The sequence below is a fragment of the Pelophylax lessonae genome (genome assembly GCF_965119305.1).
Source record: "Pelophylax lessonae genome assembly, chromosome: 1".
Lineage (NCBI taxonomy): Eukaryota > Metazoa > Chordata > Amphibia > Anura > Ranidae > Pelophylax > Pelophylax lessonae.
In genome coordinates this window covers 237,611,141-237,635,419 of record NC_138768.1, presented here as the reverse complement: position 1 = coordinate 237,635,419, position 24,279 = coordinate 237,611,141, and the positions used below count along the sequence as shown (strand labels likewise).

Sequence of the window (24,279 nt, the reverse complement as noted above, 5' to 3'; positions counted from 1 at the left end):
CACTGGACTGCGAATTCAATCCGGTTCCATAGAAGTCTATGGAGCTGAAATGGGCACTGCACCACACCGCACTAAACCCGCACAAGATCCTTTTTTGAACCGGATCAAAGTTGCACTGCATATACACTATATTACCAAAAGTACTGGGACACCTGCCTTTACACGCACATAAACTTTTTTTATGGCATCCCAGTCCGTGGGATTCATTGAGTTGGCCCACCCTTTGCAGCTATAACAGCTTTAACTCTCACAGTCTCCGCTCTAATTCATCCCAAAGGTGTTCTATGAGGTTGGGGTCAGGCCAGACGAGTTTCTCCACCCCAAACTCACTCATCCATGTCTTTATGGACCTTGCTTTGTGCACTGGTGTGCAGTCATGTTGGAACAGGAAGGGGCCATCCCCAAACTGTTCCCACAAAGTTGGGAGCATGAAATTGTCCAAAATGTCTTGGTATGCTCATGACTTCACTGGAACTCAGGGGCCAAGCATAACCCCTGAAAAACAACCCCACACCATAGTTCCCCCTCCACTAAATTATAAGGCCCAGTGCATAAACCAAGATCCATAAAGACATGGATGAGCAAGTTTGGGGTGGAGGAACTTGACTGGCCTGCACATAGTCCTCACCTCAACCTGATAGAACACCTTTGGGATGAATTAGAGCAGAGACTGTGAGCCAGGCCTTCTCGTCCAACATCAATGCCTGACCTCACAAATGCTCTTCTGGAAGAATGGTCAAACATTCTCATAGACACACTCCTAAACCTTGTGGACAGTCTTCCCAGAAGAGTTGAAGCTGTTATGGCTGCAAAGGGTGGGCCAACTCCCATATTGAACCCTACGGACTAAAGAGCCATACACACTATAAGATTTTCTGAAGACTTTTTCCTTTAGATTTACCAAAACCATATAATATGAGGCCAAACCTAAACACTTTCAATTTGTATGCAATCTGGCAGGCCCTTGCAATACATAGAAAAGGTAAATCTGAAGGAAAAAGTCTTCAGAAAATCTTATAGTGTGTATGGCCCATAAGACTGGGATGCCATTAAAGTTCATGTGTGTGTAAAGACAAGCATCCCAATACTTTTAGGTATATAGTGTGTGTGAATGGCCTTCTTTGGAAATAATGCTTTTTTTACATGACATGTCAATCTATGCTTTTCGGATTCCATCTGATCTGCATAGAATGTGCATCAGTGTGAACCGGGAGTTATTGTCAAAGCTTCATTGAACAAGTAGAAGTTAGAAGCTGATTGGTTACTATGCACAGCTGCCAATTTAATAAATCTCCTAATTGTGATGCATTGTAACAAGGCATCGCACTGCCCCTGCACAATGTAAACCAGTGCGTATGTGTTTTTACATGCAGTTGTTGGGGTGAATGAGCTCTGTGCTGGTTCATACATATGCGATGTCAGACATTGCATGTGATTTCCACCACACTGCTGCGCAAATAACATTCGATGTCTGTGCGATGCGAATTTGCATCGCATTTGGATCAGAATCGCACAGGACCCTTTTTTTGGTCCGCACCAGAATCCGATCACATGGGTGTTCACACCTATGCGATTCGATTCCTGTCCGAATTGTCACTTCGCACTGCGATATGTGAACTAATCTGGGGGTGTCGTTAACTTTGTATTGAGACCCCCAGCAGTTCGCATATGGCAGTGTGAACTGCCTGCGAGTCAGGTGTGATGTGGGAACTGGCAATGGATTCTCAGGGCTCCCACGTGGCACCAATGTGAACTGACACTCATATACACATCATGGTGGGAGTAAGACCTGAAGTGTATGGTGTGGAATGGAGATGAGATTGTACAATGAAAGCTTGCAGGCAGAAGAGGAGCTGTGTGTGAGTTGTGTATAATCTGTGTGTGAGCTGTGTGTAAGCTAGGTGTGAGCTGCGTGTAAGCTAGGTGTGAGCTGCCTGTAAGCTAGGTGTGAGCTGCGTGTGAGTTGTGTGTGAGCTGTGTGTAAGCTGTGTGTATGCTGTGTGAGTTGTGTGTAAGCTATGTGTGAGCTGAGTGTGAGTTGTGTGTAGGCTGTGTGTAAGTTGTGTGTAAGCTGAGTGTGAGTTGTGTGTAACTGTAAGCTCTGTGTAGGCTGTGTGTGAGTTGTGTGTAAGCTATGTGTGAGTTGTGTGTAGGCTGTGTGTAAGTTGTGTGTAAGCTATGTGTGAGCTGAGTGTGAGTTGTGTGTAACTGTAAGCTCTGTGTAGGCTGTGTGTGAGTTGTGTGTAAGCTGTGTGTGAGTTGTGTGTAAGCTATGTGTGAGTTGTGTGTAAGCTGTGTGTGAGTTGTGTGTAAGCTGTGTGTGAGTTGTGTGTAAGCTCTGTGTAGGCTGTGTTTGAGTTGTGTGTAAGCTGTGTGTAGGCTGTGTGTGAGTTGTGTGTAGGCTGTGTGTGAGTTGTGTGTAGGCTGTGAGTTGTGTGTAGGCTGTGTGTGAGTTGTGTGTAAGCTGTGTGTAGGCTGTGTGTGAGTTGTGTGTAAGCTGTGTGTAGGCTGTGTGTGAGTTGTGTGTAAGCTGTGTGTGAGTTGTGTGTAAGCTGTGTGTAGGCTGTGTGTGAGTTGTGTGTAAGCTCTGTGTAGGCTGTGTGTGAGTTGTGTGTAAGCTGTGTGTGAGTTGTGTGTAAGCTGTGTGTAGGCTGTGTGTGAGTTGTGTGTAAGCTGTGTGTAGGCTGTGTGTGAGTTGTGTGTAAGCTGTGTGTAGGCTGTGTGTGAGTTGTGTGTAAGCTGTGTGTAGGCTGTGTGTGAGTTGTGTGTAAGCTGTGTGTAGGCTGTGTGTGAGTTGTGTGTAAGCTGTGTGTAGGCTGTGTGTGAGTTGTGTGTAAGCTCTGTGTAGGCTGTGTTTGAGTTGTGTGTAAGCTCTGTGTAGGCTGTGTGTAAGCTCTGTGTAGGCTGTGTGTGAGTTGTGTGTAGGCTGTGTGTGAGTTGTGTGTAAGCTCTGTGTAGGCTGTGTGTAAGCTGTGTGTGAGTTGTGTGTAAGCTGTGTGTGAGTTGTGTGTAAGCTGTGTGTAGGCTGTGTGTGAGTTGTGTGTAAGCTGTGTGTGAGTTGTGTGTAGGCTGTGTGTGAGTTGTGTGTAAGCTGTGTGTAGGCTGTGTGTGAGTTGTGTGTAAGTTGTGTGTGAGTTGTGTGTGAGTTGTGTGTGAGTTGTGTGTAGGCTGTGTGTGAGTTGTGTGTAAGCTGTGTGTAGGCTGTGTGTGAGTTGTGTGTAAGCTGTGTGTAGGCTGTGTGTGAGCTGTGTGTGAGTTGTGTGTAGGCTGTGTGTGAGTTGTGTGTAGGCTGTGTGTGAGTTGTGTGTAAGCTGTGTGTGAGTTGTGTGTAAGCTCTGTGTAGGCTGTGTTTGAGTTGTGTGTAAGCTCTGTGTAGGCTGTGTGTGAGTTGTGTGTAGGCTGTGTGTGAGTTGTGTGTAGGCTGTGTGTGAGTTGTGTGTAAGCTCTGTGTAGGCTGTGTGTGAGTTGTGTGTAAGCTGTGTGTAAGCTGTGTGTGAGTTGTGTGTAAGCTGTGTGTAGGCTGTGTGTGAGTTGTGTGTAAGCTGTGTGTGAGTTGTGTGTAGGCTGTGTGTGAGTTGTGTGTAGGCTGTGTGTAGGCTGTGTGTGAGTTGTGTGTAGGCTGTGTGTGAGTTGTGTGTAGGCTGTGTGTGAGTTGTGTGTAAGCTGTGTGTAGGCTGTGTGTGAGTTGTGTGTAAGCTGTGTGTAGGCTGTGTGTGAGTTGTGTGTAAGCTGTGTGTAGGCTGTGTGTGAGTTGTGTGTAGGCTGTGTGTGAGTTGTGTGTGAGTTGTGTGTAGGCTGTGTGTGAGTTGTGTGTAGGCTGTGTGTGAGTTGTGTGTAGGCTGTGTGTGAGTTGTGTGTAAGCTGTGTGTAGGCTGTGTGTGAGTTGTGTGTAAGCTGTGTGTAGGCTGTGTGTGAGTTGTGTGTAGGCTGTGTGTGAGTTGTGTGTGAGTTGTGTGTAGGCTGTGTGTGAGTTGTGTGTAGGCTGTGTGTGAGTTGTGTGTGAGTTGTGTGTAGGCTGTGTGTGAGTTATGTGTAGGCTGTGTGTGAGTTGTGTGTGAGTTGTGTGTAGGCTGTGTGTGAGTTGTGTGTAAGCTAGGTGTGAGTTGTGTGTAAGCTAGATGTGAGTTGTGTGTGAGTTGTGTGTAGGCTGTGTGTGAGTTGTGTGTAAGCTAGGTGTGAGTTGTGTGTAAGCTAGATGTGAGTTGTGTGTATGCTGTGTGGGCTGTGTGTAAGCTAGATGTGAGCTGAGTGTGAGTTGTGTGTGGGCTCTGTGTAGGCTGTGTGTGAGTTGTGTGTGAGCTCTGTGTAGGCTGTGTGTGAGTTGTGTGTAAGCTGTGTGTGAGTTGTGTGTAAGCTGTGTGTAGGCTGTGTGTGAGTTGTGTGTAAGCTGTGTGTGAGTTGTGTGTAGGCTGTGTGTGAGTTGTGTGTAGGCTGTGTGTAGGCTGTGTGTGAGTTGTGTGTAAGCTTTGTGTAGGCTGTGTGTGAGTTGTGTGTAGGCTGTGTGTGAGTTGTGTGTAGGCTGTGTGTGAGTTGTGTGTAAGCTGTGTGTAGGCTGTGTGTGAGTTGTGTGTAAGCTGTGTGTAGGCTGTGTGTGAGTTGTGTGTAAGCTGTGTGTAAGCTGTGTGTAGGCTGTGTGTGAGTTGTGTGTAGGCTGTGTGTAAGCTGTGTGTAGGCTGTGTGTGAGTTGTGTGTAGGCTGTGTGTGAGTTGTGTGTGAGTTGTGTGTAGGCTGTGTGTGAGTTGTGTGTAGGCTGTGTGTGAGTTGTGTGTGAGTTGTGTGTAGGCTGTGTGTGAGTTATGTGTAGGCTGTGTGTGAGTTGTGTGTGAGTTGTGTGTAGGCTGTGTGTGAGTTATGTGTAGGCTGTGTGTGAGTTGTGTGTAAGCTAGATGTGAGTTGTGTGTGAGTTGTGTGTAGGCTGTGTGTGAGTTGTGTGTAAGCTGTGTGTAGGCTGTGTGTGAGTTGTGTGTAAGCTGTGTGTAGGCTGTGTGTGAGTTGTGTGTAGGCTGTGTGTGAGTTGTGTGTAGGCTGTGTGTAAGTTGTGTGTGAGTTGTGTGTAGGCTGTGTGTGAGTTATGTGTAGGCTGTGTGTGAGTTGTGTGTGAGTTGTGTGTAGGCTGTGTGTGAGTTGTGTGTAAGCTAGATGTGAGTTGTGTGTATGCTGTGTGGGCTGTGTGTAAGCTAGATGTGAGCTGAGTGTGAGTTGTGTGTGGGCTCTGTGTAGGCTGTGTGTGAGTTGTGTGTAAGCTGTGTGTGAGCTCTGTGTAGGCTGTGTGTGAGTTGTGTGTGAGTTGTGTGTAAGCTGTGTGTGAGCTCTGTGTAGGCTGTGTGTAGGCTGTGTGTGAGTTGTGTGTAAGCTGTGTGTGAGTTGTGTGTAAACCATGAGAAGAGGAAGAAGAAAAGGAAGCAGGTCCCTTTAAGGAAAGGCCAGGGAGAATTGTGAAAGCTATTTGTTTGGTGTAAGCCTTGGTTGGATAGGTGCCATCAATCTCTTGCAGAATCACAGACACAGAAGGAGCCAAGCAAAGCACAATCACAAACTTGCTGCTCTGGAAAGCCGTGCAGAGCAGAGGGGAGCCGCTCCACAGTCACAGACATCTTGTAGACGGAGCCCGGGGAGGAGAGGGATCGCTGGATTTATAGAGCCGGGATCGGGCTGGATCTACAGTGTGTGTGCCCGGAGATCACTGCGATCACACGGGGCTGACCTCAGCCATGATGGATCTGGAGGTAAGACTGCAGCTGACACCGGGATCCTATGGCTGCCGGATCATCGCCGGATTCATGTTTTGTTTTTCTGCTTTGCATCAGGAAATGTGATGATGATGATGTGTGCGGCACTCCGGGCGATCATGGCACAGCGATCGGGGGAGGGGTGCCGGGCACACATCGGAGGACGGATCGGTGACAAGTCACCATTGGTGGAGTTGTGGTCGGATTTGGGGCCGCTCCATTTGCCGGGAAAGTCTAGGCTGCTGCGCACATTACAACTTCTCCCCATGAGTGGCCTGCAGGCTCCAACCCTCCGATCATCATTGTTATTATTCCTGTAGAGGGGCTGAGATCACTCAGGAGGAGAGGGTGTGATGAGCACAGAGCAATGCGGCTCCGGGGGACACACAGCTGCCAAGAAACAGCAACTTTGTCAGCTGGGTGACACAGCTTCCTTCCACACACAGCTATGACACCAGGCCTAGTGTACACACAGCCTGCACTAACTTCACTACTACAACTCCCAGCATGCCACTGCCTACACTACTGGGCCACTCATGTGCTGACACAGCACTTTATAGCTCACTCTCCTTTCACATCTCTCTTAGAAGGCTTCTATTTGGAGGGACTTTCTCTCATATTCCTTCTCAGTTGTCCCTCATACCTTCTCTGGTCTTGTTGACCCTCATTCCTTCTCGGTTGTCACTAGTTCCTTATTGGTTGGCCTTCATTTCTTCTCAGTTCTGGATTGCCCCTCGCTCCTTTTTCTGTTGGCCTTCTTTTCTTCTCAGTTCTGGGTTGTCCCTCGCTCCTTCTGGGTTGTCCCTCGCTCCTTCTGGGTTGTCCCTCGCTCCTTCTGGGTAGTCCCTTGCTCTTTCTGGGTTGTCCCTCGCTCTTTCTGGGTAGTCCCTCGCTCTTTCTGGGTAGTCCCTCGCTCCTTCTGGGTAGTCCCTCGCTCCTTCTGGGTAGTCCCTCGCTCCTTCTGGGTAGTCCCTCGCTCCTTCTGGGTAGTCCCTCGCTCCTTCTGGGTAGTCCCTCGCTCCTTCTGGGTTGTCCCTCGCTCCTTCTGGGTTGTCCCTCATTCTGTCTCTGTTGCCCTTTGTTCCTTCTCTGATTCTCAGTTGCCCCTCATTCATTCTTGGTTGCCCCTGTCTCCTTCTTCTCGGTTGCCCCTGTCTCCTTCTTCTCGGTTGCCCCTGTCTCCTTCTTCTCGGTTGCCCCTGTCTCCTTCTTCTCGGTTGCTCCTGTCTCCTTCTTCTCGGTTGCTCCGGTCTCCTTCTTCTTCTTGGCTGCCCCAGTCTCCTTCTTCTTCTTGGCTGCCCCAGTCTCCTTCTTCTTCTTGGCTGCCCCGGTCTCCTTCTTCTTCTCGGCTGCCCCGGTCTCCTTCTTCTTCTCGGCTGCCCCGGTCTCCTTCTTCTTCTCGGCTGCCCCGGTCTCCTTCTTCTTCTCGGCTGCCCCGGTCTCCTTCTTCTTCTCGGCTGCCCCGGTCTCCTTCTTCTTCTCGGCTGCCCCGGTCTCCTTCTTCTTCTCGGCTGCCCCGGTCTCCTTCTTCTTCTCGGCTGCCCCGGTCTCCTTCTTCTTCTCGGCTGCCCCGGTCTCCTTCTTCTTCTCGGCTGCCCCGGTCTCCTTCTTCTTCTCGGCTGCCCCGGTCTCCTTCTTCTTCTCCGTTGCCCCCGGTCTCCTTCTTCTTCTTGGTTGCCCCCGGCCTCCTTCTTCTTCTCGGTTGCCCCCGGCCTCCTTCTTCTTCTCGGTTGCCCCTCGGCCTCCTTCTTCTTCTTCTCGGTTGCCCCTCGGCCTCCTTCTTCTTCTTCTCGGTTGCCCCTCGGCCTCCTTCTTCTTCTTCTCGGTTGCCCCTCGGCCTCCTTCTTCTTCTTCTCGGTTGCCCCTCGGCCTCCTTCTTCTTCTTCTCGGTTGCCCCTCGGCCTCCTTCTTCTTCTTCTCGGTTGCCCCTCGGCCTCCTTCTTCTTCTTCTCGGTTGCCCCTCGGCCTCCTTCTTCTTCTTCTCGGTTGCCCCTCGGCCTCCTTCTTCTTCTTCTCGGTTGCCCCTCGGCCTCCTTCTTCTTCTTCTCGGTTGCCCCTCGGCCTCCTTCTTCTTCTTCTCGGTTGCCCCCGTCGCCATCTCAGTTGCACCTCCCATTAGGTGTCACTCACACTTTTGATTAGGGCTGTCAGTGGATTCCTGTGGCTGGTTAGCCTGTAGAAAACAATAGCAGGAAATGAGGCTTTCTACTTCTGTCACATGGATCTTCACATCCAGCAGTTACCTGTGGCTAGGGACAGATAACCAGTCCCGGATAAAACTAGGCCGAGCGGCCGCAACTGTTTGCACACAAGTGTGCCGCAAGCCGCAGGAATCTGCTGACCACCAAACTCTCTAAATTATAGCATTGTTTTTTTTGGTATTCTTTTGACAAGCGATTCATAAGAAAGTAATGATAAAACAGTACTTGTGGGTTTAACCAACCATTTTTTGCATATTTGTTGTGTAACTGGTGGATGGGCTGGGGAATGTCCTTTGCCTATATACATTGTGCTTTATGCTGCCCCATCTCTGGAAGTTAGGTGTGATTGAAGGACCCTGGAACACCGATATATACTAATGACTGGTTCTGGCATTCCAATGGTTTCTCTTTTATGTGTGGTTCTTTAATAAAAATGTGAATTACAGTCTAAATGTGGAAAAGTGGGATTTTATAATTTAGTTGGTCAGTGGTGAAAAACAATTTTTGGGATAGTGAAGGCTTCATTCCTTAAACCTGTTATTACACGGTATGTGTTTAATTATATTTATAGGACATTTCTAAATGAATATAATGAGGTTTAATTGACATAATTCACGCTGTGCACTTACCTCTGCTCACTGCTTTTCTATATTTTCTTTGCAATAAAAGATATGGATATTTAATTTACACCTATTGCAATACAAGCTGGCCAACTGCGTCAAGTAATCCCTCTTTAGCCAGCGTTACTGCAAACGCTAATGTGGGCACCATGCCAACCTGGGGCAAACAGACACCCAATGGGGGAGAGCTACAAGGTTTAGGTGCATCCAGATCAGCCATGTTTAGAGCACATGTCATTTTGTGCTTCCAGGAACAGATTAGCGCCTCTAAATGCATGTAAAGTAAATGGCTAAGAAGTCGATCTTGGAAAGCATAACGTTTGTTTATTCGTCAAAGATTTTTTTTTTTTTTTTGTTAAAATAACCGAATCGAAGGAGGCTGGTGTGAAAATAGCCTTAAGCTGCCCATACAGTTCGGTCAGTTCCTGTTAAAGTGGATGAAATCTGTTTGGTAAGTTGGCCTGTCAGCCCCACTCAACTCATCAAGTTGACTTTTGTTGAAGTTGCTGGGTGGAAAATCTCAGCCGTACAACAGCTGCATCCAATCAGATACAAGCACTGTTCTGGTAATCTGACGGCGCGGTGTCAGTTATCAGAATACAATAACCGGCACTGAAGATTCATCCATCCATGCTGTTTAGTATGAATGGGGGAATCGTGTATTGCCAACTTAAGATTTAGGACTGTCGTTGGGACTAGGGAACAGTTGGCAACTACTGAACTACTTCCAGCATTATTGGAGGGGCTGCATTTCTAATACGTACAATGGGGACATGTCATGATGCTGTGTATTATATTTTTATGCAAAGGTCATTTTCCACAATTGTGCATAAACAAAGTGTATGTAATATACACTCACCGGTCACTTTATTAGATACACCTGTTCGATTGCTTAGTAACACAAATTGCTAATCAGCCATTCACATTGCAGCAACTCAATGCATTTAGGCATCTAGATGTGGTGAAAATTACTTGCTGAAGTTCAAACCGAGCATCAGAATGGGGAAGAAAGAGGATTTAAATGACTTTAAAACGTGGCATGGTTGTTGGTGCCAGACGGGCTGGTCTGAGTATTTCACGCACAACCATCTCTAGGGTTTACAGAGAATGGTCAGAAAAAGAGAAAATATCCAGTGAGCGGCAGTTGTGTGGATGAAAATGCCTTGTTGATGTCTGAGGTCACAGGAGATCAAGAGTATTGGGATGATAGAAAGGCAACAGTAGGTCAAATAACCTCCTTGTTACAACTAAGGTATGCAGAATACAATCTCTGAACGCACAACACATCGAATCTTGAAGCAGATGGGCTAAAGCAGCAGAAGACCACACCGCATGCCACTCCTGTCTGCTAAGGACAGGAAATTGAGGCTTCAATTTGCACTGGCTCACCAAAATAGGACAATAGATGATTGGAAAAAACGTTGCCTGGTCTGATGAGTCTCGAATTCAGCTGCAACATTCAGATGGTAGGGTCAGAATTTGGTGTATACAACATGAAAACATGGATGCATCCTGCCTTGTATCAACGGTTCAAGCTGATGGCGGTGGTATAATGGTGTGGGGGATTGTTGTAGCACACTTTGGGTCCCTTAGTACTAATTGAGCATCTTGTAACCGCCATGGCCTACCTGAGTATTGTTGCTGACCATGTCCATCCCTTTATGACTACAGTGTGCCCATCTTCTGATAGAAACTTCCAGCAGGATAATGAATGCACCATGTCACTAAGCTCAAATCATCTCACCACTGGTTTCTTGAACATGACAATGAGATCACTGTACTCCAATGGCCTCTACAGTTACCAAATGTCAATCCAATAGAGTACCTTTGGGATGTGTTGGAATGGAAGAGTTGCATCATGGATGTGTAGCCGCCAAATCTGCAGCAACTGCGTGATGCTATCATGTCAATTTGGAGCAAAATCTGAGGAATGTTTCCAACACCTTGTTGAATATATGCCAGGAAGAATTAAGGTAGTTCGGAAGCTAAAAGGGGGTCCAACCCGGTACTAACACGGTGTACCTAATAATAAAGTGGCCGGTGAGTGTATATTCATTTGTTATGAATGCATGTAAAATATTCCTTTTTTTAATGATTTTGCTTTATGTGACCCTTAAAGGATAAGTCCAGGCAAAACCTAACTAATGCTAAACCTGCTCTGTGCCACATTCTAAGACGATTCTATCTAACCCTGTAAAAAAAAAAATCGCTATACTTCCTTTTTCTGGTCCGGTCTCCAGCGACGGAAGCTGTGTGCAGGAGAGAACCGACAATGGTTGTGAAATGAAGGGGAAGTGACGTCACCCGTAGACTTACTATGGCAGGGCTTGACAAATTTGCTTGAAATCTAGGAGCCAGCTAAAAATGTTAGGAACCGTTTTTTTTTTCCGCGCATGCCGAACGGCTGGCTTCTGTCGGACTGGCTGCCATACACATGGGCCAATGGCGGACAGTGTTTAATAAACATTCTGATGTTTTCCGGCATTTGACACGTGTGTACTTGGTTTACTACTTCTGAGAGATATTAAAGGAACACTCCAACCACCATGACTACTTTAGTGATTTGAAGTGGTCATGGTAGTAGGAGTCAGAAACACTGCACATGCTGGGATGAATACAATTATGTGCTGGGGGCTAGTTGCCTCCCCTAGAAGACGTGGCATACTGCTGGTGGAGAGTATGGGGAGTGGCGCTGGAGGTAGCATGCAGAGCCGATGCTTCTTGTATCTCTCCTCTCACAGGAGGAGTGCATTAGATATAATTTTGCCTATGACGGGACAGAGCCGGAACTATACAGGAAGCATCGGCTCCATTCTGTCACAGCTGGCACACAGCCAGAACATCACGCGGCACCTGCGGGAGACACCGGGATCTTGCAGGAAACTTGGGATGTCTGGCGACAAGACACCTGCCCCAGTGTAGCCCAGGTGCCAGGCCACAAATTCTAGTCGCATATGTGACTTGGTACCTGGGGTTTGTCGAGTCCTGTACTATGGGGCTTCCGTTGTCGGGTGCCTCCCCTGCACCCGCCTCCACGCTGAAGCCGCCGCTGACAGCTCAACATGGGACCAGACCAGATTGGCTACGGAATAGGAAAGTACAGTGATTTTTGCTTTACAGGGCTAGATAGATTAGGTTTAGAATGTGGCACAGCAGGTTTAGCATTAGTTAGGTTTTGCCTGAACTTATCCTTTAAAATATATGGCATAAAGTATTTAGGGAATAGTTGTCCTATTGGTAGAAAGTATACTCGGGGTACACGATTGTCTTCAATGAATTTGGAAAATAGTTGTGTTCATAATTCATAGTAAAAGGACTCTATACTGTAATCCACATTGCTCAGTGAAAGCCCAAACACAACTGGTTATTAGGATTATTTTGTGTAAGGAATTTCAGTTGGTTCACATTGTAACCTAAATGTACCCTCAATGTAAAATAAAGGCATATTCGAGTCTGACCCACGTATATCAAAACTCTTGGTTGTCTCCAGGCTTGTATTTTACCATAGCCAGACGTTCTGAATGCCTACAGCATTGATATCAAGTCAGCAGTCTTGTGATTGTGTACAAGGGTCAACATTTATGTGTGCTTTTTAAAACCTTTTTGGCTAGGCGGAAAAATTGTTCTGTTTATATGCGTTACTGAACTTGCATTCACTAGTGTAGGGAATATCAAGTGGTAAAGCCTCCCCCTTGTAGTGTGTGAAAATGACTGGAAGAATCCTTTGTGATGGCGAGCTGTCCGCACTGATGTAACTTCAAGTTGTTTGCTGAACATTGAAATTCCTGACAGATGACTACATGGATGTATGGGGCTGGAAAGTAGCCACTAGTAGTATCTTTAAGGCTCGGTTCACACTACGGCGCTCCGACTTAGGGGGGCGACCTGTGAAGTTGCGTGCAGCGCGACTTCGGCACGACTTGCACGGACTTCATAAAATGAATGTCTATGCAAGTCGCTCCAGGTCGCCCCGAAGTAGTACAGGACCCTTTTTCTAAGTCGGAGCAACTTGTGTCGCTCCTATTAGAACCGTTCTGTACTACACTATGGGAGCGACGGTGTGTGACTTGTTAGGCTGACCAAGTCGCCTGACAAGTCCTACCAGTGTGAATGGAGACTAAGGGCCCGTTTTACATCTATGTGTGCATTAACACACAGTTTTGGTGATTGCTGTGATGTGTTGCCAGTTAATTTTCATTGGGCCCATGTGTGTCTACAGACCAAAAAAATGGACCTTCCTCATTTTCATTTGTGACCTAAAGGGCATCTCCTGATCAGGGTGAAGACTTTAACCACTTACCGCAAAGTAACGTATATTTACGTCGGCAGACTTTGCGTGGTTATACCGGGGTGATGCCTCTATCACGGTGAGGCAGGCTCCCGATAATGCAGCTCGGGAGCCGTTCGATCGTTACCCCGGCGAGCAGGACCGCCCCTCCCGCGGCTTTGCCCGGGTCTCCCGTCCCACCGGGAGACCCGACCACCCAGCCGGCACATTCGCCGGCTAGATGGAGTCCCGATCTAAGCCGGATGCGGCTTAGATTGGGCCTCAGATGACGTATACCGGAGGCGGCGTCCATGACGTCACGTCCGGGTTACTCTGCTGCTAAAGGCGGCAGATTCAAAAAAACGAGTGTATTCAAAAATGCCGTTTTCGGCATTTTGAATACATGGAAGTGTAGTGGAGGGGTCTAGGGTCTTTTTAGACCCTCCATAAAGAGTACCTGTCACTGCATATTGCTGTCACAAGGGATGTTTACATTGCTTGTGACGGCAATAAAAGTGATCAGATTTTTTTTTTTTTTTTTAAAAACCTGTGATGAAGTTAAAAAATAAATAAAATAAATAGGAAAAAAACATTTTTAGCCGCCCCTGTCGCCGTTAGCTCACGCACGAAAGAAAACATATATGGAAGTCGAGCCGCAAATGAAATCCCTGTTCAAACCACACATGTGAGGTATCGCCATGATTGCCAGAGCGTAAGCAATAATTAAAAAAGAGCTACTCTCCAATTCTAAACTGGTAACCGTTAAAAGATTTTAAAGCGTCGCCTATTGAGATTTCTATTGACCGTAATTTTGTTGCCATTCCACGGGTGTGCGCAATTTTAAACCATAACATGTTGGGTATCTATGTAATCGGCGTGACATCATCTTTCACAATCTAAAAAAATGGGCAAACTTTAATGTTTAGTTTTTTTTTTTTTAAATGCAGTGAAATGTGATTTTTAAAAAAAAAATTGGCGTTTTAAAGACCGCTGCGCAAATACCACGTGACAAAAAAATATTGCAATGACCGCCATTTTATTCTCCAGAGTCTTTGCTAAAAATATATATATAATATTTGGGGGTTCGAAGTCGTTTTCTAGGAAAAAATACTGGTTTTAACTTGTAAACAAAAAGTGTCCGAAATAGGCCTGGGGCTTAAGTGGTTAAGGTTTTATGAACACTATACCTTACATTAAAGTGGTTGTTAACCTCAGACATGAAATACAAACAAACCATTTGCTTCTATAGTGTGTACTTGTCTCAATTAAGAGACCTAAGTGTGACTTTTGTCTACTGCTTCATTCATATGCTATCTGCATGAATCATCTCTGACAAGTTTTCCTGCCAATGTAAACAAGGTGGACCGCCGTTCTGTCAGAGAGGAAGTTGGAGATCTTGTGTTTCTGCTAAGCAGAAACACGGATCTCTGTCTTCCTCCAGTTAAGCCACCCCCCCCAACACAGTTGGAAAGCACTCCCTAGGAGTGCACTTACCCCTTCGATCGCCTCTGATGTTAACCCCCTTCCCTGCCATTAGTACAGTGCATTTTTTTTTTTTTAACACTGATCACTGTATTAGTGTCACTGGTCCCCAAAAAAGTGTCAGATGTCAGGTTTCCAATTTGTCCGCCGAAAAGTCGCAGTCCTGCTAAAAATCGCAGATCGCCACCATTACTAGTAAAAAAAATTAAAAAAAATATCCCACAGTTTATAAAAACAATACATTTTGCACATAAAAATAAAAAGACAAATTTTATTTGGGTACAGTGTTGCACGTTCACGCAGTTGTCAGCTAAAATAAAGTGCAAAAATGACCTGGTCATAAAGGGGGTAAAGCCTTCTGGGGCTGAAGTGGTTAATAAAGAATCATGGATTTTTTTTTTTTTTTTTTTGCAGGTTAAGGTGTGCTGTTGGCTAATACAAAAAGAATGGGCTGCCTTTATGGAGATTACATTAACGCACAAGAACGTGTTGCGTTGATTGTACTGTAGTTGTATGTTGAGTGCCATTCTAAATCCTCATTAATGCAATGCACAGGTCTGAGTGGGCCTTCCAACACTTCTAATTTGGTTTATAAAACCAAAGGTTGTGCGTATACCCTGCAAACCTCACCAAGTCTGGGTTTTCGCCCCGGCTTACACATATGCGATGAGTGCACTGCTCTGCAAATCACATGTGATGTCTGTGTGTTGCGCATTCAGCCGTACAGACTGTATGGCTGAAGTCGCATCGCATTCGGACCAAAGTCGCACAGGACCCTTTTTTTTGGTCCGCACCGGAATCTGATCGCATGGGTGTTCACATCTATGCGATCCAATTCCTGTCCAAACTGACAGTTCGCACTGCGATAGGCAAACTGATCTGGGGGTGTCATTACCTTTTTATATTGACACCCCCAGAGATTCACATATGGCAGTGTGAACTACCTGCGAGTTTAGTGCGATGTGGGAACCCGCAGTTGGTTCACAGGGTTCCCACATTGCTTATGTGTGAACCGGCCCTTCTACATATAGTAACTCCTACACTAAAAATAACAAAATAAGGGAAATGTTACCATCACAAAAAATCTGACTCTTTCCTTTTGTAAACCCACTTTAGATTATAAGTTCTAATGATCAGGGCCCTCTTGCATTGAATTGTGTGTGTATGTATGTACGTGTGTATGTATGTATGTATGTAATATATATATATATATATATAAGCAGGCCTCGACAATCCCCGGGCGCCAGGTCGCATTTGCGACTAGAATTAGCGACCTGGCGCCTGGGGTGCCCAGCAGGAGGTGTCCTGTCCCTTTTGCGCCCCCACCTTCTTTCCCGAGTGCACGGACTTCCACGCCGTCCATAAATTGAGGCCCCGTCTTTTCGGCCTTCTTCTGTGAGATGAGAGGCTAGTGGAACTGGCGCCCTCTTGTGGTGGCCGGGAGGAATGCATGTTCTCAATGCCTTCCCTCTCATCTGCTCTTTGGAAGGAGATGGGAAGTTTTTGCAGTCTTCATCTCTCTGTCCAGTTACCTTTTGCTTAAAGGTAAGTGGACAGGGAGTGTGGTTATTATTATTAATTTATTTTTTACATTTAATAAAAATAAAAAATATTTTTTTTTTTTTTTTTTAAATAAGAATTGAAAAAAAAATGAAAGATTTTTTTTTTTTTTTTTAATAATTAAAAAAAAAAAAAACATCTTTCATTTTTTTTTTCAATTCTTATTAGAAAAAAAAAAAAAAATCTTTTTTTTTTTTTTTTTTTTTTTTTTTCTCATCGCCGTGCCACAGCCGAAGGCCCCTTTCACACGGGCTGTCTGATCAGGTCCGCCTGTCAGTTTTTCAGGCAGACCTGATCGGACCCTTCATTCTCCTCTATGGAGCGGTAATCTGCCGCCATCTGATCCTGTCCTCCAAAAACAGATGGATGGTGGTTCTATTTTCTATCCATCCCGTGGATCGGATCAGATAGCATCGGATGGAAAGAGACAGACAGTCTGTTTCCATCCAATTGCGCTATAGAGGAGAGTGGGGTTCTAGTCGTATTTTATGTGTAAATTTAGTATCCATTTTATTAAATAAAGCTTGGTTGTTAGTTTAAAAAAAAAAAAAATAACTGGCTCCTAACTTTTTTAGCTGGCTCCTAGATTTCAGGCAAATTTGTCAAGCCCTGATATATAGTGTATTCTAAAGACTGGAATCTGGTTGCCAGGGGTAACACACACTTTCTTTTAAGCAAGGCCTATAGTGCGCTAATAGTTAACAGGCCAAGCGCATGTTTGAATGCCACCGCATGTGGTGTTGTATTTCACTGATGGAAAAACTATATAGTTTTATTGAAATTACCATCTGTGTGAAACAAAAATGGAAATTTTCATAATAGATTTTCTTTAACCGCCGAAAGCCATGTCCTCCGTGATGCTGTCCCTGTTCGGGAACACAAGTGCTTTTGTTAATTAACGGGTTAGATTTTTGATTACACGAGAGACACTCTGTACTATTTTCTGTTTAATGGAATAAAGGCTTACCTTGCTGGGAATTCATCCAGTGTACGGATGAATCCGAACTCTTAGAGCAGCAAGGACAACTGCCAGAGATGCTATCTGAGTAACCTGCATTTTAAAGATGAGCTGTCAGCATTTTTGTGGAAAAGTCATTTGACTTTTTTTTTTACAGATCCTGCTTAAGGCTGCAACTGCCTTTGGTGTAAAAATCTGCCCACAGTGTCATGACAATAGAGAAAAATGTCAAGTTGCTCCATGACACATGGTGACATATTGAAATCAGGTCGAACGGACCTTGTGCAGGAAGGCCTTGCTGAGTTGTTGCATACGCAGAGGGTGTATTTGAAAACTAGCAGGACTAGAGTCGCATCTGGGTCTGTTCTATTTGGAGGTATCACTATAAATAACCTTAAGGTTTACTAAACCCACATCATAAAAAATAAAACTATCAATAAATGATTTATTACATACTGTTCATACTCGGTCATTATGAGATTCACTTTCTGTATTCTACAATAAACCTGTATGATCCTGCTGCTCTCTATCGCCACCTTCTGTTCATGTCCCCAATTCAGTTGTAGTGGCAACTCTGCACATGCTCAGCTTTCAGTGAGTTTCTATGCTGAGCATGTCCTCCCTATCACATCTGAGCAGCCCATAGGACTATAGAGTCACAAACAAAATGGCCCCTGCCCCCAACTATGACTGGCCTTCATAGCAAAGAGTCATGCAGTGGTAAATGACAGCCCACTCCCTCCTCCTCCATGCCTACTAACCAGCTAAACACAATGGGGGTGGGATAATACATGAAGATTGATGGAGGCTTCACCTTCTTCTTCTAAAACACAGGCTGGAGGGGCGTGACTGGTAGAAAGCTGCCCACACCATGTTATTTCCACAAAATAATGAAGATTAAAATATATATTTGTATGACAATTGTAAAACCTGTTTATTGATTTTATTTATTTTTACTCTGTAGTCTAAGGGCTGTTTTTTTTTTTTTTTTTTTTTTATCAAAATAATTACAGTGCCTTTATCCACATATAGAAATAGGAGGGACAATGTAAATAAAACAGTGCATGTTTAGTATCTTAGTAAAGGCAAGGTTTTGGTGGTGTGTTTTTTTTTTTAATTGGAACTCAATTATCTGATGAACACCTTGAGAATTCATTGAGAATTGCTACTGTATCTATCGGACCAGATATTGATGCATTTGTTTACCAAAAATATGTCAAATATCGCACTAGTTTTATATTGCCCTCCTCCCTTTTTTTTTTTTTTTTTAACTTTTTTATAAAAAACCTTTTAAAAAAAAAAAAAAATGAAGTTTTATTCCTCCAAATAGGTACATTATCTCTATCTGTGATCTGCCTGACTTTGTCTGCTCATCAGCTATCCTTCTGGTTTGTGTCTTTTATGTGTTGCCCAAGCTACTTCCTCTTCTTCCAATGTTGCCCTGGAAGGTCAAAATTTTGGACACCCCTGCCTTAAACCAAGCTATTACTTACCCTACTTCTTTTATCCAAATATTGATTGGTTTATGCCACCAATGTCTCCAATTGGTCTAGAGCAGCCTTTTACCCCATGGGATCCCTTAAAATAATTTTTGGGTCTCTGAACTTTTGCTTGACAGGTTACAATACTTTAGTGTTGTAGATATTAAAAATAAGGAATGTGCATACTTGGAATATCTGACACTCAAAGACAAATCATTTTTTTGGCCCCCTTGCATTGGTGGTCAGTGGGAGCAAGAATGAATCCTTAGTGCTGTCACTGGTGCTATCCGGGAACCTTCGAATCCCCAGGTTCCCACATCACCCCTCGACTCGCAAGCAGTTCACACTGCTGTATGCGAACTGCTGGGAGTGTCAATGCAAAGTTAATGACACCCCCAGATTAGTTCGCATATCGAAGTGTGAACTGTCAATTCGGAGAGGAATCTGGTCGCATAGGTGTGAATACCCATGCAATTTGGTTCTGGTGCGTACTGAAAAAAGGGTGCTACACAACTTTGGTCCGAATGCGATGCAAATTCAGCTATACAATCTGTATGGCTGAATTCGCATTGCACAGACATTGCATGTGATTTGCAGAGCAGTGTGGTATGAATCACAAGCGATGTCTGACATTGTATATGTGTGAACCGGCACTTACATTGATGGTAATTTGGAAGAATGCTACTCTTAGAAACCGTTTAAAGATGATGTGTCAATTGTGAGAGAAAAGATGAGGAGCTCCACTAGTCCAAGGCCACCTGCCCTACCCATTGATGTTTGCCCCAGAACTATGCAGACACGATTAGGCAGGGGGTCAATCCATTGCTTTTTACTCAAGGGACCCCTAGAAATCTCTGGAGCAACCCTGGTTGGGAAAGGCTGGTCCATGATATTTAAAGAGAAACTGCAGTCTCCGATCATAACTTGAGATAACAACAAAATCAAACCCCTTACAAGTCGCTGCATCTACTTTGGCACAGTGGTAGGTTCTATGTGTTTGTGTAACTTTTACTCCTCCTGACTTCTGGTGGCTGCCATTATTGGTGTGGGCATGTGAAGCCGGCGCTGATATACTTCTTTGTTCTTGCGTAGCCTACTAACCGCATGCACCTCCTGTTCTCATGCCTACGCAGTGAAGACACTGTGCAGCTTGCATTGTTTATAACAGATTACCATAGCAATGGCAGCGTCGGCGGAAGTTTGCACCTTATTATGGTAACCTGATGCAGGGGACTCCCGGCTGTGAATCATTTATTCCATAATGGTGCCTGACTCCACCTGTAATTGTGTCATTTCTGCTTTGGCAGAGGATGCCCGTTGACTCCTGGGATAGATGACACTTATCCTAGTCAACTGAAATCCTGGATGACGTAGATCGCCGCGGCAGAGGGGACTGGAAGTAGCGGCAATTTAAAAACCAGAAGGTACTTATTAATAAGTACATTAAAAGGCAATAAACAGTAAATGAGGAGGTATCTGCAATTTTATTGGGGCAAAGTTGTTCAAGAGGGTGAAACTCTGCTGTACAGTATATCGAGGAAGCACAGTACCTTACCTTTTCTTCACTACTTACTTATGGGATAGTGGGCAGGATTTCTTATGGGGCAGTAGGCAGGATTTCTTAACCTTATCTTAAAATATTAAATAAGACACCTTCAGACTTCAACTTTGGAATTAAAGAGGCCGCGGCCGTTTATTATTTCACAAATAAAGATCGATAAATCTTTTTAAACTTGAATAAAACAGCAGTATAGAAAAACAACCCGGTCCCAACGACCCAGGTTGCCATTAACAAATAAATATATCAAAACATCCAAACACAAATACAAAATAACGTCCCCCTTCGCTGTGACCGAAGGTGACCCTAAAATAACAAACTGACCGCGACAAACAAAAACAGGGGGGGGGTGGGGGGGGAACCGCTGGGCTGACTTCTTCCTTCTCCTGTTGACTGGCGACGTGACGATTCATCTGTGAGGAGGCCCGTTAAATAGGACCACTTGAACTCTTCTGACCAATCAGATTCAACTCTTCTAGGCGGGAAAAAACCCGGCTCAAACTGGTAAGGGACTTATTCTCCCTGGATACTGGGTAAACTAACTATCCCCTATAGCCAATCAGCTTTCTTCTCATCTGACAGGCTCTAATCTGCTTAAACACTAACTCAGCCTATTCCTTACTCTAAACTATCCTCACCTGCCACTTCCCCATAAATAAAAGAGGCCATTCGTCCCCTTTTCTTTTTATGGGGCAGTAGGCAGGATTTCTTAACCTTATCTTAAAATATTAAATAAGACACCTTCAGACTTCAACTTTGGAATTAAAGAGGCCGCGGCCGTTTATTATTTCACAAATAAAGATCGATAAATCTTTTTAAACTTGAATAAAACAGCAGTATAGAAAAACAACCCGGTCCCAACGACCCAGGTTGCCATTAACAAATAAATATATCAAAACATCCAACAGGCAGGCGGCTCACACCCGCCTGGCACACCCCCAACACGCGGCCTCTTCAATACTAGTACTCAGGTTGGCATTAAAAGTATCAAGGCCAATATCTGATAAGTGGGTGTCATCAAACCTGTACAGCCCACTAGTACCACCCTCCAACTCCCTATGCCTGAAAGATAAAATCCCGACGACCCGCAGCAGCTTTTCCAGAGCCCTGTTGACGCGCTTACGAATTTTTTCAAATGGTCTCAAGTAACAGTGCTTGAACCAGGCAAGTCTCGGGATGACCTCCGAAAAAACCACTGTCATAAAAGGAAACGACAACTTTAACAATTGTAGGTCATCCCGGATTGCAAAAATCAGATCCAAAGTCCTAGCTCTACCTACATCATTCCCCCCAAGGTGTACTACCAGTATATCCGGGGGGGGAAGAAACTGCAGAAGTCTAAAAATTTCGGGACGAAATTCCGACCACAGCATTCCTCTCTTGCTAAACCACTGAATCCTATAAAAATTGGGATCTAAGCCAAGGTTTTCACCGTATGAACGTCTTCTGGCTCGTGCACGAGCCCAGTGCACGAAAGAGTGTCCGATGATCCATATTGTTAGGCATCGTCCTGAAAATTTTAACAAACAGTGTCAGGGCGGATATAAGATTGAAAAACATCCGACTTCCATCTACCCAACTTTTTAACAAATTGATCATCAAGACCCAATCTCGCAGCTTCAGTAGCGGCACCGATACGAAAGGAATGGGAAGTCAACCTTTCCTTATCCAGCCCCAACTGAACGAGACACTTCTTAAAAACAGCATTAAATTGATAGCCAGTTAATGGCCTACCATCCTGATGATTGAACAAGAATACGGAACCGTCCGCTCTAATAGCCAAAAATTTTTGCAGTAAACGCACCGGACATATTGACGAGTTTCGGAACCTGTGCAATTCGACACGCTTCCCAACACCCAACTGATCCGTCTTAGAGAAACGTATCAAAATGCTACAGGCCATGTCAGATAAAATTGCGTCCGAGACAAAAAGACCGGAGCTAAACGTCCTATTAGTCGGCACTAGCTCAGAAATTCTTAGTGCCGCAAAAAACATTAACGAAAAAGCCGCCTGAAAAAGGACCGACTCATAATAAGAAAAGCAAACGGACGACGTAATTGAACACAAATTCACCAAAAGTGAGACAGTGACAGGCTTCCTGGAATCGGGCAAAAAAGTCGCCTTTCGATATCCCTTCATGGCTTGACGCACCGTAAAAAATGAAACACATGAAGGGAAATTCCGTAACTTAACAAAAAACGATACTCCGGCCAAAATTTTGTTCACGTGAGACCACGCATACCCTCTATGGAACAATAAATTTAGAAATGACAGCACCAAATGTTCCGAAAAACTATCCGGGGATACACCCGATGACTGAAGATGCGACACCCATAGAGACCATGCAGATTGGTATCCTGCCATGGTCGACGGAGCCAAAGAGCGCAATACATTCCTTGCCACCAAATCTAAACTATGTACCACAGGTGGCTCGGGTAATGACAGCTCAGCTCGTCCGCTTCCGGAAACAGCGTAAAAAAGCGTTCCATCTGTAAGCGAGACAAAGCATCCGCCAAACCATTATCTCTGCCCGGGACGAAAGTCGCCTTAATCCAAATATTAAAGGACAAACATTTAGACACAAGATAACGCAATAACGCAATAACAGGAGGGGATTTTGAAGATAAACAATTGATAGCAAACATCACCCCCCTGTTATCCGTCCTAACCATCAATCTCCTGTTCCGAAAGTGATGGCCCCAGACTTCCAGGGCCACCACAATTGGAAAGAGCTCCAGAAGAACACTGTTACGTGTGAAACCCAACTGAACCCATCGCGGACACCAGCGGTCGGCGCACCAGTGTGTGCGCCAAATGGCGGCGAAGCCAACCGAACCCGCTGAATCCGTAAAAAGGCAAAAATCCTTGTCCAGGATGAATTCCTCCTGCCAAACACTTTTGCCATTGAAATCCGACAAAAACTGGAACCACACTAACATATCTTCCCTGACCTCCTGAGTTAACCTCACATGAGAATTGGGCGACTTGAGACCCGCAATCGTCGCATACAGCTTCCTGGAAAATAGCTTACCCAGGGGAATGACCCTGGAAGCAAATGCCAGCAAACCAAGCAAGGACTGCATCTCCTTAAGACGAACCTTACGTCTCCGGATCAGAGACAATAGACAATGTTTGAGTTTGGACACTTTCTCTCGCGGGAGCCTAAACTCCATTACCTCTGAGTCGATGGTGATACCTAAAAATTGAATGCAGGTAGACGGCAACGCCGTTTTCTCATGAGCCAACGGGATCCCAAAAAGCTCGCACAACTGTACAAAACCATCCAGTAAGCGCAAGCAGTCCGTAGATCCCGCCCGCCCCAAGAACAAAAAATCGTCCAAATAGTGAACGATGTCGGTCGAATCACAAAATGTTGAAACGACCCATTCCAAAAAGGTTGCGAAACATTCGAAATAAAAACATGACAATGAACATCCCATAGGGAGACATCTGTCAAAATAAAAATTGCCCGAAAAGAAAAACCCCAGGGAATTAAATGCGTCCGGGTGTACCGGCAGCAGACGAAAAGCCGATTTAATGTCAGCCTTGGCCATCAAAACCCCCCTCCCTAGGCCCCTTAATTTCACTAGGGCATCGTCAAATGAGGAATACTGGACCGTAGCTAAATCCTCGCTTATCTCATCATTTAAAGAATCCCCGAAAGGAAACGACAAATGATGAATAAGCCTGTAAGTATTAGGCTCCTTCTTTTGGACAATGCCCAAAGGGGAGATCCTAAAATTCCTAAAGGGGGGGACCGAGAAAGGGCCAGCGAATCTACCCAATTCAATTTCCTTACTCACCTTTTCCTCCACGACTGATTCCAAACCCTCAACAGACCTAAGATTGTCCACCAACCTACAACCCTGACCGGAAAACTTGGGCAGGGGAAAACCATCTGTAAAACCCTCAGTGAGGAGGTTGGCTTTCGCCCTGTCGGGGTAACGCTGAAGCCACGGGAGCATGGCGGTGAGGCTCACTGGGGTTACCGCCTTTGTGCAGCACACCCGTGGCCTGACCCCCTTGCCTCTTAAAGCACTTTGCGATGGGGTGGGCCCCAGAGCAAAAAGCGCATTCGTGCCTGTACTTGCATGAACCCGGCCACTTGCAGACGGATTCATTGAAGTTAAAGCACACTCCTTTTCTAAACTGCAAACCCGAGGAGGAGGCTTGGGGCTGCTGGCTCGGAAAGGGCTGCCTGGGAAAAATTGACCTTTGTGGGAGAAAAAGGTCCAGCCAAAGGCTGACATCCTTTACTCCCCACTTCATAGCGGGCTGCACCGCCAGCTTTTGGCGAAACGCCACGTCGTACTGAAACCAGGAGGTTCCGCCGAAATTTTTGTACGCTTCCAGTATAATATCGGCATGCTGAAACAACCCGACGCTTTTAGCAGGGAAACGTTCGCACATAACCGACGAAAA

At 45.3% G+C, this 24,279-nt stretch overlaps 1 protein-coding gene across 1 annotated transcript in view; it reads left to right on the top strand.

Moving 5' to 3' along the window:
• Window positions 1–5,410: 5,410 nt before the first annotated feature.
• NCOR2 (nuclear receptor corepressor 2) overlaps window positions 5,411–24,279 on the top strand; it is a 737,979-nt gene continuing 719,110 nt past the window's right edge. Inside the window, exon 1 of the mRNA XM_082255577.1 lies at window positions 5,411–5,726. The gene's annotated coding sequence lies outside the window, so the exon portion shown is untranslated. The remainder of the gene's footprint in view (window positions 5,727–24,279) is intronic.